The following is a 12,359-nucleotide window of genomic DNA, read 5'->3' as shown; positions in this document are numbered from 1 at the left end:
AATATTGCTTGCCGATGATGGTAAAGTTTATAACTAAAAACTGACAATGCTTATTACCGATAATGGTAAGGTAAAAATGAAAAACTGACAATGCCAATACCGGATACCGATTTAGCGACAATAATGCCAACAATCAGAGACAAGTAGGATATAAAACGTAACATTAAATTAAGGAACGCTCTTCAATAACTCTCAGGCTTCTTTCAGGATGTGCGTGGTACCTGTAATCAGTTGTGAAACACCCAATCAATGCCTCATAGATATATTTATGATGTTAATCGATGTGGTCAGTTATTTCAACAAGTTCGCATTCCTTTACGACTAAAGACAGTTTTATATTCTTAAAAGCTCTGAAATACTTAGAACAAAATACAGCTTACTGGTAGTTCTACAGATCGTCTTGCTCTACTGGATAAATCAATGTGCGTAGGCTACTTAAATTTTTAATAATGAAATGTGGTTTAAGGTCCTATTGTTCTGCTCCTTCTGGGCTAATGAAGCGGGCATACAGTGTGCCATGAGGGAACTTTTGCCCGGACAGCGACGTTACGGCCTACGTTTATTTCGAATTCCAACTGTCAAGGGTTCTTTTACGTGCACGTCAATGTGTACACGGGACCTCGGACTTTATTCAATTGACAACGGGGAATCGGAAAATTCCAATGAACTGTCTCGGCTAACACAGGGATCGAACATGGGATCCCAGGTTAGCGAGCCAATATCTTACTCATTGAGCCACCGCTCGCCCCCAACTATTATAAATATTGTTTTAAGCCATAATATTGTAAAAGGTGCATCGCTAAAGGAAATATCGGTCTTACTATTTTTCAGTTCCATTCAGTATAAAGATAATATAATGATTTGAAAAATTGTCAACATTGGACGTCCTCTCTGAAGACGATATAAAGTCATTTGTAATCTTCGATTAAATCAAAGGGTGAACTTCTTTTTGGTCCCATTTGAACCCAAACCGGCAGATAATCTATTATTTTTTAATCCAACATTTATACATAAAATCAATTTGAGTACAAGGATTAAGCCGTTGAAAATTTGATTTTTCCGATAAATATAATGCAAATGGCGGACATCAAACTTTGAAGGCTTCTGCTCAGATTTAGACAGCGTACTTTTAAACATCTCGCATTTCCTTTGGCTTCAAGGTAGCTATCGTATTTATCTAAATTCTTAATTCCCCAGAAAAGACATTTTTATTTTGGAAGCCGCGGTGGCTCAGTGAATAAGACGCTGGTTCGCTAGCCGGGAGGTCCCGTGTTCATTCCCGGTGATGATCGAGAATGTTCATCGGGATTTTCCGGCGTGATTCCCTCCGGAGAGTAGAGAAGGGTGGATGGCTCTTTCTCCTCTCTCTCTCTCTCTCTCTCTCTCCTATCAATTCTAACGGCACCTCCCACTCTTTCGCTCTCACTCGAGTTAGATCAAGCGACAAAATGAACGTAATATCGTTCCATTGTACATTGGAGCGACATACACTATGACGTATGGATGTTATAAATTTACAGTGTGGTCGCACTATACGAACGGAGTTAATCAGATTAAGGGGTTTGTCATTGAATACCAATTTGTTGCTAGATTTAATGAGTATGGAGGTAATTTATAACTGGCCCGATGTCTGGTTTATTGTAATATATTAGTTGACTGGGATGCTAAACGCTACTATACTATTAAACCATTAGGACTCACAATGATACTATCGTTAAAGCAGCAAATAAGTCTATTAGTAAGTGCAAGAGAGTCGCAAAACAAAACTATAAAATAACCGGCGTACGCGGTACATCAGCTTTTCAATAAGAGAGCAGAAGGGGGAGGGGGAGTGACCGAATGGTTAACGCATGCGCTGTGCATCATAAGGCCCCAATATCGTTTGCAAGGAATTAAGTAAGACTTTATCTTAGTTTCTATTGATTTCATTTTACACATAATATGTCGAGTCATTCTACATGTTCGGGTCGGTTTTGTTTTCTTGTTGTAAATACACCAACAATTATGGTAAAATAACTAAAAACACAAGAGATTTTTTTTTTCTTTTACGATAAAACAAAATGACGTAAAAGCCAAATCACTCACAATAGCTCGGATTGATTGACGGTGAACTAATGGTCGTATCATTTGTGATAATGGTACAATAACATTATTACAATATTACAATAATACCACAATAATATTATTACATAACACATCTATGAAAGTGATTCAGATTTTCTCACAAGATAGATAATGGAACTGGAATTGAAGCCGATCGAAATACACTATACATCAGGGCTCACACTGTCGGTCGCCAAATTCGCAATTTGCGATAAAATTACGAAAGTGGCGATTAAATTTTGTTTTTGGCTATAATTTTGGCGATAAAGTTTAGGGGTACTGGCGATTCTTTTTTAGAATTGGCGAAAAAAAATCCTTAAAATTCTAATCGTATTTATCCTTGATTAACCATAGCGGTATACTATAAATCAATCAACTTGCTGATAATCCCGAACGTGTCATGAGTAATATCAAACAATTGTCTGGGATTAACGGTTTCAACTGATTGTTAATTGCCGATAATAAAGCCTTTATCTTGTCTTTAGTCGTCATATTAATTAACCCTAACAAATAGATTAGCGGTGACTATTTGGACACAGATCACTAAAGATTTCCCCATTGACTCCAATGTTAATTCTCGTATCTTAGACCGGCTCTAACTTTTTCCCAAATTTTCGTTGGGTAGAACGCTTTCTACCACAGATGGAGCAACATGTGGCAACCACTTGCCCAAAAGCACGTATGAGGTTCTTCATGAAAAACTTGAGATACACAAGCTGGAAGTAGAGACAAGTAAACATGCAATTTCAGGCCCTACATTTCAACGTAACCAACCTCTCAACTCTTGTATCCTTCCGCATCAAAATTATGAATATTCACCAAAACCTGGCAGAAAATGTATTTTCAAACCCTTTTCCTCAATTCTACACCAAAAAGTCAACAAAAATCGCCATGCAAAAGGGGGAAAAAGGAAAAGGGAGAGGAAGACTAAAAATAGCTTTGGCCCTTGTTTCGTGGGTGACGGCGTAGGAATATTTGGTGATCTGTGTCCATTTGATGTTGCGTGATTAAAACAAAGGGGAGTAATCAAAATGGCCGATCGTTACCGGACAACTCTTTTCAAAGAGATTTGATAGTTGAATTTTGTTTACTGTATGTGGCTTCATACGACATGTATAAATATAACAGCGTGGCTAATTGGACATTATTATTTCAAATTATATTATCACCATGGGTCGAAAACGAAAGAGTGAGTTGAATAGCGACGATTTTGGAGTGAGTAAACTGTCTGCATTTTTTTCGTTACCACCGCCGAAGTGGCTAATTGGACATTATTATTTCAAATTATATTATCACCATGGGTCGAAAACGAAAGAGTGAGTTGAATAGCGACGATTTTGGAGTGAGTAAACTGTCTGCATTTTTTTCGTTACTACCGCCGAAGTGTTCTAAAAATAACGAAGAGTCTGACGTTGGCTCCTCTAGACGAAATGAAATTGACACAACGATTAATGATTCAGATGCTGATTCCATGACGGTACCCGAAATCAACAATAGGCCTAATGTCCACGCGAAACGAAAATTCAAAGAAAACTGGAAATTTGGCAATCCTTGGCAGAAATTTGACGTATACACGCAGAAAATGTTTTGTTCAATATGTGAAGATAGTTTTACATCTCTGGGTGTAATGTTCTGAAGAAAGAAAGTATAGACACTCATCTGTCTGCAAAAGGTAAGCTGATTTTATGTTGATGAATTTATGTGAATGATTTTATATGAGAATATCCTTGACTCAATAACATTCCTGTTACAGAATATCTACGACTCAATAATATCAATCCTGTCAGTGATGACCAAGTATTAAATATAATGTTTATTTTTCAGGTCCATCTAGCCACAAAGCAGCAGTAATGATTATTGAAAATGGCAATGACATGGCTAAGGCCAGAGAGAAATCGGTGTCCAAATCAAAAGAAGCTATATTATCAGCCATGATTTAAGAATGTTTAAGAATGCACAAGAAATAAAATTGTTTTATGCTATTACAATATGTGATTTTTTTTTATTATATATTTTTGGCGGATAAATATTCAAGTTGGCGGGAAAAAAATATCATCATTGTTTTACATAAAACTATTCATCCATTTTGGCGGAAAAAAATTGAAAGCCAGTGTGAGCCCTGCTATACATGTAATCAGAAAGTCGTTGAATCGATCCCGGTGTTGGCCGAAAAATGAAATGAAATGTGGTATATCGTCCTACTTTTCTACCCTGGGTTAAAGAAGAAGCGGTTGGCGAGAAACTTCCTCGGGATTTTCCAGCGCAAGATGGAAATCGTTTGTAAAGGAAATGAAATGAAATGGGGTTCAGACTAGCGTGCCACCGTCTTAATCGCTGGGCCACCGTGACTTTCGTTTGTAAAGGAAATGAAATGAAATGGGGTTCAGACTAGCGTGCCACCGTCTTAATCGCTGGGCCACCGTGACTTTCGGTTCTTAAAGGAGGAAAACCCAAAGTCCCGTGTACACATTGACATGAACGTAAAAGATCCCCTGGAAGATGGAATTAATAAGGGTAGCTGGAAATGCCGTTGTCCAGGCAAAATTGCTTCTCATAGCGCACGGCATGGTGTGTGTCACTCTATATTAGCCCGGTTGATGCAGAAAAATCGGACGTTATACCCCATTTCATTTCATTTCACTATGGCTCTAAGATAAATGATATTTCCAAATGTTTTGAAGTGTAAAACGACTGGGGGGTTCTGTCAGAAATATCGACTCGATGTTAAGAAGTCTATCCGACAAAGTTTTAATAATTTAACATTCTGGCATGTAGTACGTCTTAAATGTCGACTTGTCGTGCCTACCCTCAGATAAATCTTATCTCTTGTTTTGAAAGGGAAAAAGAACTGTTTTTAAGGTAACGGAGACAGGAAACATATTTACCCTGAAATAAATTTCTGATCTGAACCGCCAGTAAATCGTGCCGACCGTCAGATAAATGGCGACCTTTCTCGTGTTGGTGAGACGAGTCTGATAATTCAATCTGTTCCACTCGGTGATTTACTCTGACCCCTTGCCTGACCCCTCGATTCCGGATCATCTTACATCATTTAATCAGTCTAATATAATGTCTACCCTTTTATTTCTACATCAACGTTTATGATTAAATCACAAAATCTGACATCCGTACATTACGGATACTAGATTCCAATGATATATACTTATTTACCCATTACAATACGGAGCCACGCGGCTCAGTGGGCGAGGGTGCTGGCTCGCAAACCAAGACATCCTGTACCACTGACAAAGGGGAACAACACCGGAAAATACCGAAGAACTTCCTCGGCCTTCACAGGGTGGAACCCGGAACCCCAATATTAGCGATCCATCACTGGAAAATCCCGAGGACTTTTCTCTGCCAACACCGGGATGGAACCCCGGATCTCCCGGTTAGCAATCCAATATATTGTTCACTGAACCAGGACGTCTCCCCTTTTATTACATGCTGTATTCTGGCATCTAAATTCTCATTCGCAACATAACAGACAATCTTATTACTAATTGGAACCGGTATACCTTATTGGTTTGCATTACGTTTTGTTGGGGGTTTTCTGTGATAGTTTCTTTGTTCTCGACATTTTTAAACCTTGGGGAAAGGTCTTATAGTTTTGCTGCTTTTAAACTATGGAATAAGTTACCTTCTGAAATTAAAGATTCCCCTTCCCTGCCTGTTTTTAAGAAAAAGTTAAAGACCCACCTTTTTAAAAGCCATTTTAATTGCTAAATGCTTAAGCTTTTTCAGAGTTTACTTTTTTATTATTGTATACCATATTTTATTCTAATTGTGCAATGTTCTTATTATTGAGATGTTTTATATTTTATACCTTTACAATAATGTAATAGCGCCATAGAGCAATCTAAGTATTGGATTATAGGCGCTCTATAAATAAATTATTATTATTATTATTAAAGAAAATGAAAGTCACTCAGTTTTTTTTAATTCATGATAAATGAAATGATTGACATAAACCCCGTAGGAAAGATAATTTACATTTTTAAAAAGAATGTGGGCGTATAAAAAAAATAGCTAGTGTTAATTGTTGTACTAATATGAACAGGGTAGCATGTCGATTAGCTCTACACACAGTCTCATCAATTATGGATACGGTGTAGTAATCTAGATGTATTTTAATCCCGAGTATACAGGGAGAGAGTATTAGATATAATTAGTACCGCTGGGATTAAGGTTTAACTCCGCGATCATGATCTATTTCTATACAAATTGACAGGACCTTCGTGTACTAGGAAGGGTTAGCGGGGGGGGGGGGGGCTGGAGGTCCTGTGTTCGATCCCCGAGTTGACCGAGAAATTTCATCGGGGGTTTCCGGCGTGCCCCCTTCCCACTTTGCCAGTGTTATGAAAAACCAAGGTCTCTCGTACACACTGGCGTGAACATAAAACATCTCTTGGCAGATGGAATTTGATATAAGAGTAGGTCTTCGTGCCGCTGTCCGGGCATGTTGTGTGGCTTTATACTCTATGATTAAACTTTATTCTGGCGTGTGTGGCTTTATACTCTATGATTAACCTTTATCTAAGCTTGTTGTCGATTTAATATATTATTATATTTGACCTAAACCGGACTGGAAACCCTAACCTCACAGTATTCACGTTATTTGTTTCAGTTGAATAACAGATTTATTTTCTTTATTTCCCCTTTTTTTACTCTATGTTTGAATTGCTACGACAATTAGACCACAATGATTAGAATGATTAGCAACATGCTGGTTATTTTCTCTCCTGCTGTATCGAACATTAACTAATGTATATTAAAGGAATCGTCCGAGTAACATTTCAACGAATAGAACGTATTAAAGGAATCGTTCTAGCAATATTTCAACGAACAGACCGTATTAAAGGAATCGTCCGAGCAACATTTCAACGAACAGAACGTATTAAAGGAATCGTCCGAGTAATATTTCAACGAACAGACCGTATTAAAGGAATCGTCCGAGCAACATTTCAACGATCAGAACGTTAACGTATTAAAGGAATCGCCCAAGCAACATTTCAACGAACAGACCGTATTAAAGGAATCGTCCGAGCAACATTTCAACGAACAGAACGTATTAAAGGAATCGCCCCAACAATACACCAACGAACAGAAGGTATTTAAAGATGTATATTGTAGGTCCTACTGGGTGTGGGAGGGGGCGATCTTGGAAAATTATATAAATTATTATCTAGACATTTATTCACCTTGCAAGCCCGAATTCAAAATTCCAGTTCTTCGGATGGCCGTGATAGTGAATGTATTAGAACACACGAGCCATTTAATAATCTAACGCTAAAATGGATAACCGAGAATCTGATTATTATCGTTGCAACAGTACTGAATATTCAAGACTATCTTGTCAAAGCTCCAAACACTCATAACTTTGATCAGTATAATGTTATTTGACTGAAATGCTAAATATCTCCATGTTTTATCCCAGGATTGTCATGGATTGATTTTATTTTTAACATACCATCAAAAGAAACATCTATCTTGATTTAATCTTTAATCCCGTTAAATAAATCATACGATCTTTTTCAACCATCTTGATATTTTGAGCTGAAATAGTTATACAAGGTCATTGGACTGTGCCTTCACGTCGGGGAGTTTCCATAAGAATGTTTTATTTCATTTAAAAATTGGATGGGGGAAATATACACAGGGCTTGTGTATGAAACTGAACAAAAATAAACATTTATACAAATGATTATTGTTGGGAGTTTATTAATTACAGACTTTCATCAAAAGATAGATTATGATATCTGGGAATCCCCCTTTAAACATTATAAATACATGTATACGAATGAACTACAAGACGTCTATATATGTATTAAAATATACAATTTTATTCATATATTACAGAAAATTATATATATTATTATTATAGCATTTAAAACCTCGGTGTTTTCTTCAAATCAAGGGAAATTCGACGTTAGTTTTAGTCCAGGAGAAAATGTCCAATTGAGATTTACTAGACATAATAGTTGAACACTAACTTTTAAGAGTTAATTTTAAAGGAGGCAAGTCACTAACTCAGTATCATCCACAAGCTTCCACATTGCAAACACGACTTATTGGTCAGTTTAAATCAACATTGATGGTATTATCTTACCGTGAAAGGATGGGCTTCTGGTGTCAAATATTTAACACAAAATAAAAATGCTTTTGACCCATTTGTGTCCATTTCTAGGTCCCAAAGAATACAGATTTGGCTCCTATAAAGTGCTTTCATAAGTGAATACAGCGGTTAGACTAAGAATATCTTAGACAGTATGTCAGCGCATTGTAATTGCCCGGAAATTGCTCGAAAAAATTATCGACGTGATGCTAACGGATATCGACTTTTGTCGCGGCCGACGAGTTTGGTATCCACCGAAAACAAGCGCTCGTTGCTCCGAAGTCGTTCATCTGTCACTGTGTATGTAGTAATTTCCCGTTGAGCACTTATTTTGTTTGACTAATGAACGAAAGTTAAAATGTCCCATTTTTGTCTAAGGCATATTGGCGTGCACGTAAAAGAATCCTTGAGAGTTAGAATTCGAAAAAAGAGTAGGCCGTGGCGCCACTGTCCGGGCAAAATTACCCTCGTAACACACTGTATGGTCTATGCCCGTCTTCATTAGCCCGGATGAAGAGAATAGTTGGACATTGAATCCCATTTCATTTCATTTCAACGACTTCATTAGCCCAGTTGGTGCCGAAAAGTTATTTCATTTCATTCCATTTTCAGTCTAACAGGCAACCCCATTTGATTTAATGTAATTCGAAGTAAGTACAGTTCCTTTAAGTTGAGTCATTTTAACCAGAAAGTTTACTGAGTCATAAAGAAAGCACACCGTATCATTAAAAAAAATCGTTAGTATAAATCAGACTGTCACAGTAACAGTTTTCAAACTGGAAAATACATTATGTGTTTTTTAAAGTAATGTTAAAAGGACATGACACAGGGCCAAGACGAGGATGATGGTGGTCGGGGGTTTGTATATATAAATTACATACATGTAGTTTTATGCATGTCTTTATTTCAGCCAATCTGATGGGTTTGTTTTTAGCTAAGCGTTGCTCTTATTAGTTTCGAAAATCTCAGGTCCCGTTTAAACGTTGGCGTGCATGTAAAAGAACTCTTGACAAGAGTAGGAAGCAGCGCCGCTGTTTGGGAAAGACTAGTATCATTTGGCTGCATGTCATTCTGTCCGTGTGTTCCATAATATGTCTTCGTCTTGTCGGGTTTAACGCCTGCTTCAGATATTTCTGGTTTGGACGTCTTCTCCTAAACGTTATCGACGGAAACGACCCAAGATCATGATTATAAGGGTTAGGAGAGAGGTTATATAGACTATACCTGTTCCTCAATCTATTTCAATTTCTGAATAAAATATTGTTTTAAAAAAAATAAAATCACAAATTATATAAGGCGGCCATGTTGGACTGACCTTGACGTCATTTTATCTCATGGCCACCCGGCTCGCCATTTATAACGACTGGTCGTTTATACACCAAATGTTTAATCCACCTAGCACTGTTGACGAGTCTTCTATTGTCAGGTTTCTGTGGGAGGGTTTTCATTTTTACGCTAATGGATATTAATTGAGCTATTCAGATTAATTATCCAAATGTTTCTGGTTCATCTGTCGACCAATTGTTTCTATACAGATTAAAACAGGATTCAGCTGATAAACCCATTGTTCCGCCATTATTCATCCCCCTATTCCTGTGAAGTTTAGTCAGTGCGATGGCACCATTCAAGGCCGGATACCGGACCCTCGTGGTTTTACCAAAGATAATTTATAGATTTTCAGCCCTATTTAATCCCTCGTGTAATATTTTATAGTTTCAGTCATGCTAAACTCTATGAAAACGGTAGCTTTCTGTTTTGTCCGGTCGGTGCAGTTTCCGCTTACCGTCATAATATGACAGAGTGTTACTAAGTATATTGTAGATGAACAGCACTTCCTACGGTTCAGGTCACATATTTCTGAAGCAATGCCGGATGGGAGTTGGCGTCAAACAATAACAAACATGGGCCAGCCTTACGTTATTACGAAACATGGTGTCATGTACAATGTGACGTCAAAAGTTGCGTTTACTTTAATAACATTTAATAGTCCAATTAAAGATACATTTTAGAAGATTAGATAAAGAGCTGACAGTTCTCGCTATAATAGTTTAAAAAGTAGGTAATGTCGGGGGGAGGGGTATGCTGAAAATTTCAGTCAAATTCTGGACCGAGAAAACTTCATTTTAAATTCACCGTAGCCTCGATTGGCATTGTTACCGCTGATACGAAAATGAACAAAGTCTCGATTATCCATTTTTGCGGTTAATCATCAATGGGCGTTGAACAGCAGATCTGATTCAAATCCAATGAAAATCGAACCCATAAGATGGCATCGAGAATTGAATATGGTACATTGCCAGTCCCATGAGTGTTACTTCAAACAAGTAAGAAACAACCCCCCCTGGCATGATTTCCATAATAAATCCGGAGGATTGGGTAGCCGAATAGTTTAACGCGTGCGTGTTAGATCGAGCCAAGTGGCGTTGTTTCGATCCCCCGCATGTACGTGGCAAGTAGAATCACCTGTATAAACTCGGGGTCCCCGGTTTGCTACCCCTACGCGCAAGCTAATTATTGAAATGGTCTAGTTTGTATCGAGTGGACGTTAAATCGATTCCCCGCTTGTACGTGACAAGGTGTATGGTCGCCTCACCAGCCTCGTGGGTTTTCTCCGGGTCCTCCGGTTTCATCCCACTGCTAAAGACCCCTACACGCAAGCAAATAGTTGAAATAAAATTGAATCATATGTTATTGATTCTAATTGACTATTTTCAACCCGTGACGCAATGCAGATAAAAAAAAGTAATTATATAATATTAAAGCCAAGTTGATTTTATCTGCTTATTTTAATGCACATCTTAATTGTTTCATTAAATTAACTTGAGTTTTCTGTCAATCAATTAAGGCAAGTCTAATAATTATAAAGAGAGAGAGAGATAAATTGGGTTGTAACGTCCAGTCAGCACAAACTAGGTCATTTCGGGACTAACATAATATGGTATAATTTTATTTCAATAATTCGCTTGAAACCGGAGGATCCGAAGAAAACCTACGAGGATGGACAGGCGATCCTACTCCTTGTCACATACAACCAGGGAAATGAAACCCCACCACTTGACTCAATGACAGACCTTATTATACAATGCGCACGCGCTAAACATCCAAGCCCCAAAATAATTATAAATAACGTCGGAGTGGGTATGGATATTTATACGTTGTAAGAATACTTTTCATGTGTATATGCCATTTAGAATAAATGGCGGCAAGTGTATATCAGTCGTTTCATGATATGAAATAATATTTTAGTTGCTCAATAGAATGTCTTGCTATCGGTTTATATTTTTACGTTCTTCATTCACAATGAAAATCTCGAGGGAAACATAAACCCTTTACATATTTACCGGTATTTCAATTAATTTCTTTTTATATTTTCCCCAAGAGAGTTCGTTAAACAAAAATAATAGGAAAAAATATAATAGAAAATAATAATAATATGATAGAAAATTAAACAAAATGAAATGAAGTGAAATAGGGTTTAACGTCCTACGGTTCTGCTCAGACTGGGCTAATGAAGACGGGCTTACTCTTTAGTGTGCTATGAGAGAAATTTTGAGCGAACATCGGCACTACGGCCTACACTTACATCGAATTACAACTGCGAACACACGACCTCGGTTTTTCGTCTGATCCGAACAACTATACGGTGTCCCTTGCCAGGCCCTCTGTCCTGCACCACTGACAAGGGGGAATCACGACAGAAATACTGATGGGCTTTCTCGACCAACGCAGGGATCGAACACGTCTTACAGCTCAACCATGTAAAACATTTGTGTACGACTGGTTAAATGAGACGCCCGCGGAGAAAGGTGACGTCTGCTCACTTCCTTGACGGTACTGAGTGTTGATCAGATTAAAGGCATATATTGTGGCGAATGACGATCATTTATTTATTTTGAACTGAATCCTAAATGCGTTCCCCTGTCACAGATGGAGAGTTAGTGTCACGGTAATCGAGGTTTAAATCAGAATTAGCCAGGTTTAGACGCATCCTTACACAAAGATCGGAATCAATATGTCGAATAAGACTGGAAATATTGTATTCGGGAAACCTCGGCAGACTTCGGCACCCTACATCTAGCCTCGACTGTATGACGGTAAGTGATATGTAGCTACAGCCACACAATTGTGATGCGGTTGTCGG

The sequence above is a fragment of the Patella vulgata genome, chromosome 8 (assembly GCF_932274485.2).
Source record: "Patella vulgata chromosome 8, xgPatVulg1.2, whole genome shotgun sequence".
In the NCBI taxonomy this organism is placed as follows: Eukaryota; Metazoa; Mollusca; class Gastropoda; family Patellidae; genus Patella; species Patella vulgata.
This window is presented reverse-complemented; position numbering follows the sequence as displayed.